The sequence below is a fragment of the Phoxinus phoxinus genome (assembly GCF_949152265.1).
Source record: "Phoxinus phoxinus genome assembly, chromosome: 23".
Classification (NCBI taxonomy): domain Eukaryota; kingdom Metazoa; phylum Chordata; class Actinopteri; order Cypriniformes; family Leuciscidae; genus Phoxinus; species Phoxinus phoxinus.
The window spans coordinates 15,650,568-15,656,775 of record NC_136898.1 but is presented as its reverse complement, the minus strand read 5'-3'; the positions used below and the strand labels follow the sequence as shown (position 1 = coordinate 15,656,775).

The window sequence follows — 6,208 nt, the reverse complement described above, 5'->3', positions numbered from 1 at the left end:
CAATTTTATTTGTATAATGGGAATTTAATGCAATTAAATGGAAGATATTGATCGACAGACTCTCACCAGCATAGAGTCGTAGCTCCCCCTAGTGATTGATATAGCCTATGTTTACTGAGACATTTCAATTTAATTTAGGAATTCTCTGGGTGAAAATACTCCATTTTTATATAAGTTTGTCAACTAATTAAACCGTCTCTGCATGATTTTAAAAGTTATCTATCAGAAAAACAAAAAGCATACTAACTAACATTAGGCTACGTTAATTGAATTGTGTTGCAAATATTACAGAAGTGCAAAGCATTAAATCAAGTGTGCGCAATTATTCATTAATAGGTGTGTGTGTGTGTGTGTGTGTGTGTGTGTGTGTGTGTGTGTGTGTGTGTGTGTGTGTGTGTGTGTGTGTGTGTGTGTGTGTGTGTGTGTGTGTGTGTGTGTGTGTGTGTGTGTGTGTGTGTGTGTGTGTGTGTGTTCGCTCTCATTGGTTCTGAAGGTCAAGAGCTTGCATGTCTTTTGGAGAGGTTCTTTCTCATTTCCTGAAGCGCTTGTACTTCTCTTCGTCATGCACTACCATGACAACAACATCTCAACAAGTGAAGAAAACCAGCTTCCTTTGCTCTGGTGGCCTAATTGTGGAACCCATAAATGCTGCACTGAATATTATTATTAAAAAATTGTGGGAAAAAAAACATTATTCTTGTAACTTATTTACAATTTGGATCTCTTTAATTTATATTACATTCACTGTATCAAAAAAGGCTACCAGATTCTACCACAGTGTACCACATTTTACGTGCTGCAATGATTTTCCTTCATAACAAATTTTATTTTATTTTATTTTAATATATTTTAATTTACACCCCCAGAAGAAACATAATTTTCTATACAGCATGGAAGACGGGCTATAAATTATCTAAATTCAGTGGTAATCTGGACTTTTATACAATTCAATAAACTATAAGGGAAAGTGAGCTTACAATGTTAATGTCGAGAACAGAACTTGTCATGTCTTAAGTACACACAAGTGATTGTATATGTTAACTTTCGCACTTACCAGTGAGCTTTCCTCCACTGCTGACTGCTCTGCCCGCCAATGTAAGGTTGACTTGTTGCCATAGTTACCTAGTGGGTGGTCTGCATCCCACTTTTTCTGCTCCCTTTGGCCATAGAATCAACTACGTAGATAGATACCACATTTGACAGCTCTAGACACGTCGGCGCATCCGCCATCTTGGAACGGTCAGCGTGTCGTCACTCGCAGTAAGAATCAATGATGCCACAACATTACGCCGCTTCTGGTTGTAAAACCGCAAGGAGTTAAATTCCCAAAGAAATGGGATAACATTTTTTACAGGTGAGAATGTGTTGTTTTGTGTTTTTATAGGCTTTTGTATATATACTCATTATTAGCCTACAGGTTTTTTAACTATGCTAACTTTTTATTGTCATGTTAGCTGACGCCTTCGTCTTGTTGTATGTGTTAGTTAAGCACCTGCTAAAGTCTATTCCAGATATAGATAATAATCATATATGCGAACTATGGCTGCAGACCGATCCAATGTGGCGGACGGCTTACGTAGAGCGGTCCATAGAAACAGCTGCTAATGAGGCATCTATGTGTAAAACCTATCCCTTTGGCGACTACTCTACACAGTCCAATCGACTGTAGGGATAACACAAACACAAAGTGTGCATAATTCACAAATTCATGTGCTATTTTAGGACAAGTGCAGGAATGAATTACTGAACAACCTCAACAACAATATAAAACATTAATTTCATGTAAACATTTAGCATGTTTACTTGACTAGAACTTCAGCCTATTCTTGCTGTTTTTTACTAACTTATCTTTTTCCAATATGTAGAGGACAATAAAATATCCCAAAATTCGACTTTTTTTTATCTCATCCAAATCTTTGTCTGTCTTTTTTTATGTACAAGGCAGGCAAAACTTTAAGACAATAAATTCCAGAGAACGAAAGCTATATGTATTTTTCTGTTACCCATTATTCATTCTACTTAAACTGCGCTTGCAGTGGTGTTAGCTTTTGCAAAAAAAAGAAAAGAAAAAAAAGTACTATTTAAACAAAACGTGTGATGTAGTTCTGCACGAGCTCCTTATCACGAGCCCAAGTGACACTCCAGCGCGTGGGATGAATTGCGCTGACGTCACGCTGACTCAACCACCGCTCATCCTTAGTAAAAGTAACGCAGCTGTGAGTAACAAGTCCTCCAGTCTCCGCTCATCAGTAATTAAGCTCTGATGGAGGGTACATGTACAGATGGTGGCGTTACAGGTGGAGGAAGACTCTATGGGGTATTCTTGAATGAATTTAAACTGCGCAACACTTCATCAGTAGCTCGTACACCTGGAAAGATCGGTTTCCAGTCATTCCGCAGGTAAGATGATGAATGTATTTAATTATAGCTGGGTTATGAGAACTAGTTAGTTATGTTACTTTTTAGATATTGTTATTATGAGTAAGCCAGTCCAGAGTCACACTCATACGATTGTGTTTTAATGTTCGTCACTTGTGCGTCTCTTTTGTATTTCTAAAACACACCGCTAGATGGCACTGTTTGAATATAAATGTCTAAGCTCGCATGGGTTGTTTAACCTCCTTTTAACACACTCATTTACACCCATTTTAAAAGTGTTTATTTATAATTTTCTGATTGATGTATACTGCCTTTTTATAGTAGCCTATTAAAATATCAAATTTATTTTGAGATCTATCTGCTATCTTGTGGTTCAGGCAATCTGACATCATGACATGGCCACATTTACTGAAACAATACATTTAAAAAACTCTCATTGGTTGAATCTTTGCTTCCTAGTTTATAGAATAACGGGGGATACATTAAGTACTATGTACACTGAATGATGATGAATGTGATGTTTAAAAGAAAGCTTTTTAATGTTGTGTGTTATGTAAATTAATTGTAATAATAAATTTGAACTTAAAATTCAACTCTCTCTCATAATCTTCATCATCATCATCATCATCATCATATGCACACACAGCTGTCAAGCAGCTGGGATTTTTCCTTCATCGCTGCAGTGGGATGGAAAATGGTGTCAGTGATGCCGATGCATCTGCAGCCAGTAGAAATGTGCCATTGGTACCAGTTTGTGAGGAGCTTCTTCCTGATTGAACTGAGATGAACAGCACGGAGAGCCAATCGTCATGGAGAAGAGGTGGGTCTTTAAACTCTGTCCTGACCAATAATCATGGCTTCATCCGGGTTGAAAGATGATGACACTGAGCATCATATTTCATGTGTGTAGCATGTTCAGACAAGGCTGTTCCCAGGCAGATATCTAGTTCTCATAGATTATGGATTTTAATCTAGTTATCAATTTTTTTGATTTATCCAGACACAAATTGGTTATATTGTAACACATTTCTTATAATTAACGAAAAATGTGCATAAAATAGAAATTATTTTTGTAATATTGATTATTTTTGCATATTTTAAATATCTTTAATTTGATGTATTTAGGCATCTCAACAAACCCATAACACATACAGTTTGTTTTGTGCTATAGACATGAATGACATGACCTTAAATAGTGTAGTATGCTAACGAGAGGTGTGATTGGGCTTATGATTTTCATTTTGTTTTAATAATGCAAGCAAAAAATCCCATGGATATACATTGTAAAAGGACTTGAGACCAGAAGGACCTATAACACCCTAAAAATCAGTGCGAATACCACAGCAAACGCATTGCAGCATGCTCAGAATACATCTCCCTATTTTGTGCCGTCGACTTTTGCACATGCAAGCTTCTTCAGCTCTAGTTGGAATAATAATTCAGAACCACAGATACCACACTGCTACTCAAAACTAGATTAATCTTGTATGGCTCTGTAGCATCAGTGGAATTCCAATAAGCTATTTCATGCACCACGGTCCAGAATGAGTCTGTCTTCTGTGTGTCCTTGCACTACCATGAACACATAAACAGTGTTGATTTATGACATCTTCTGGTTTTCCTCTTTGAGTGGAGTCAGCGGTCACATATGGTTCATGGATGTCAGAATTCCATGTTTGACTGACTCAAGTGTGTAGTTCTGTAACCATGGTGAGCACGGAATCCAGCTCAGCCAGACAGAGCGCCTGATTGGCTGGCGTGCCGACATTGGTACATCATGCAGCCGGCTCCCTCGCCCAATGGAGACCGTGCAGCACTGGAGCTGTTGCTATGGGCAGTCAGACAGGAATCTGTCTTATATCTTATGGTCTGTGTGTTTCTGTGATGAACCGTCTCTTGTCTGTCCATCAAATAGTGTTTGTACTCACCGTGAACACCGTCTTATCTCCTTATTTAAAAGGATGGGGACCGGGCAGATGGGGTACATGGGTGCTATGCACAGAAAGTCACGTAGGCAAGACCCCCTCCTCCTCTCTCCCTCTGCCTCACTGCCTCAGTCTCAGTCAGGCTGTGGGTCTACCCAACTGTAACCAAACATTTTCAGGAATGCTGAATTATCCTCTCCTCTGCTTTGTCATCCCATACTATCCTATTACTCCTGTCCTATAACTATCCTATATCCTATATATATACATCTATAACTATTATGTCCAATCCAATCCATCCGTCATATATTTTTTTTCAGCATCTATTCTCATATCATCTATTTACCTTTCCTGTTCTTCGATAGGATTCTGTCCTATCCTATCGGATCCCATCCTGTCCCGTCCCATCCTATTCCTATTCTTTCATTCCTTATCATATCATGTCATTTATTATAACATATCCTATTATTTTCATATCATATCACATCCTATCCCATTCATATTCCTATTATTTCCTCCCCTATCATATTCTATTCTATTCTATTCTTTCCTGTCCACCCTGTCCTGTCCTATTCATATTCCTGCTCTTTCCTATCCTATATATCCTATCATATTATATTCTTTCTTATCCTTTAATATCCAGTCCTATCCTATCATATTCACACTCTTTCCTATTCTAATCCTATCATATCATTTGCATTTCCTGCTCTTATTCCTATTGCTGTTCTGTTCGGTCCTGTCTTTCCTATCCCTGTTCTGGCCCATCCTTTCCTATTCTTTCCTATTCTTTCCTGTCATTCCTGTTCTATCCTATCCCTTTGTATCCTGTCCTGTCCTATCAAGTCCCTTGCATTTCTTATTCTTGTTCATATTGCTGTTCTCATTTTTTCCTGTTCTGTCCTGGCATATTCTTTGCATTTCATATTCTTTCATATCCTATTCCTGTTATATCCTCTCCTATCCTTTTCTGTCTTTTGCTCCTCTCACTCATCATCTATTAGTGCCTATCACCTCCTATCACCTAATGCCATAGACTTACATTGCACAAGCAACCAAAGCCTTACTGTTGCATGGGAATTGTCTATCACATAGGCTTGTGGTGAGCTCTCTTGATTTGGGTCGGTAAGCAATCACCGAGAATGCCCAAACATTGCCCTAGCAACCACTTTTATAACCACATAGCAACAACCTGGTGATGTTATATGTATCAGTATTACGTCGAGCTCAGAATTGTTAGTAAGGTATCAGTGCAGCCTTTTGGTCTTTAAAACACAATAGCAACTGTAGCGAGCCCTTCCACCATACGTCTAGAGACAGTTACATCAAAATACCAGCAGACACCATAATTATCCCATGAGGAATTCCACAATTTCGTATTTCTTTAATGAAAACAGATTTAATTGAGCATATAGATATTTTCAAGGCTTTGAAATATACCCGATTCTTTCAGAAAATGGAGTCTTTTGCCACCCTACAGTGGGGTTTAAAAATAGCACATAGTGTGTTGGCCTTGTTCCAAAACACACACATACATGGCAGACACACTCGCTCTCCCAGATTTTTTTGCCACAAATTTCCCACCTCCAGGGCTCATATTCGCTGGTATCCCTTGACTGACACAGGCTGCTCTCTTCCGATTGGCTGAGATGATATGATTGACAGCTGAGTGCAGGAACAGCAAGCAGTGGCGCCGCCCCCAGGCTGTGCACGTGCAAGAGTCTGCTGTGAAAATCGGAGAATCGGAGAGAGGAGAGGAAAAGAGAGGGGAAAGAGGGAGGAGAGAAGTGGGGAACAGAGGCAACAGGATTGACTCGAGTAGGAGAGGAAAGGAGAAGAAAGGTTTGGAATTGCTTTGAAATAAAAAGGAGAAAAAGGGGAGAGAATCGGAGGTAAGCTGAAGATTT

At 38.9% G+C, this 6,208-nt stretch overlaps 1 protein-coding gene across 4 annotated transcripts in view; it reads left to right on the top strand.

The window, feature by feature from the left end:
• Positions 1 to 1,253: 1,253 nt before the first annotated feature.
• Positions 1,254 to 6,208, top strand: part of kdm6bb (lysine (K)-specific demethylase 6B, b) — a 34,466-nt gene continuing 29,511 nt past the window's right edge. The window contains exons 1-3 of one of the 4 annotated variants that reach the window (XM_079599425.1): positions 1,254 to 1,354; positions 2,104 to 2,400; positions 3,026 to 3,199. The gene's annotated coding sequence lies outside the window, so the exon portion shown is untranslated. Of the gene's footprint in view, positions 1,355 to 2,103; positions 2,401 to 3,025; positions 3,200 to 5,974; positions 6,194 to 6,208 lie in introns of those variants that run through there. The other 3 variants (XM_079599431.1, XM_079599424.1, XM_079599430.1) reach the window with 3 other exon arrangements.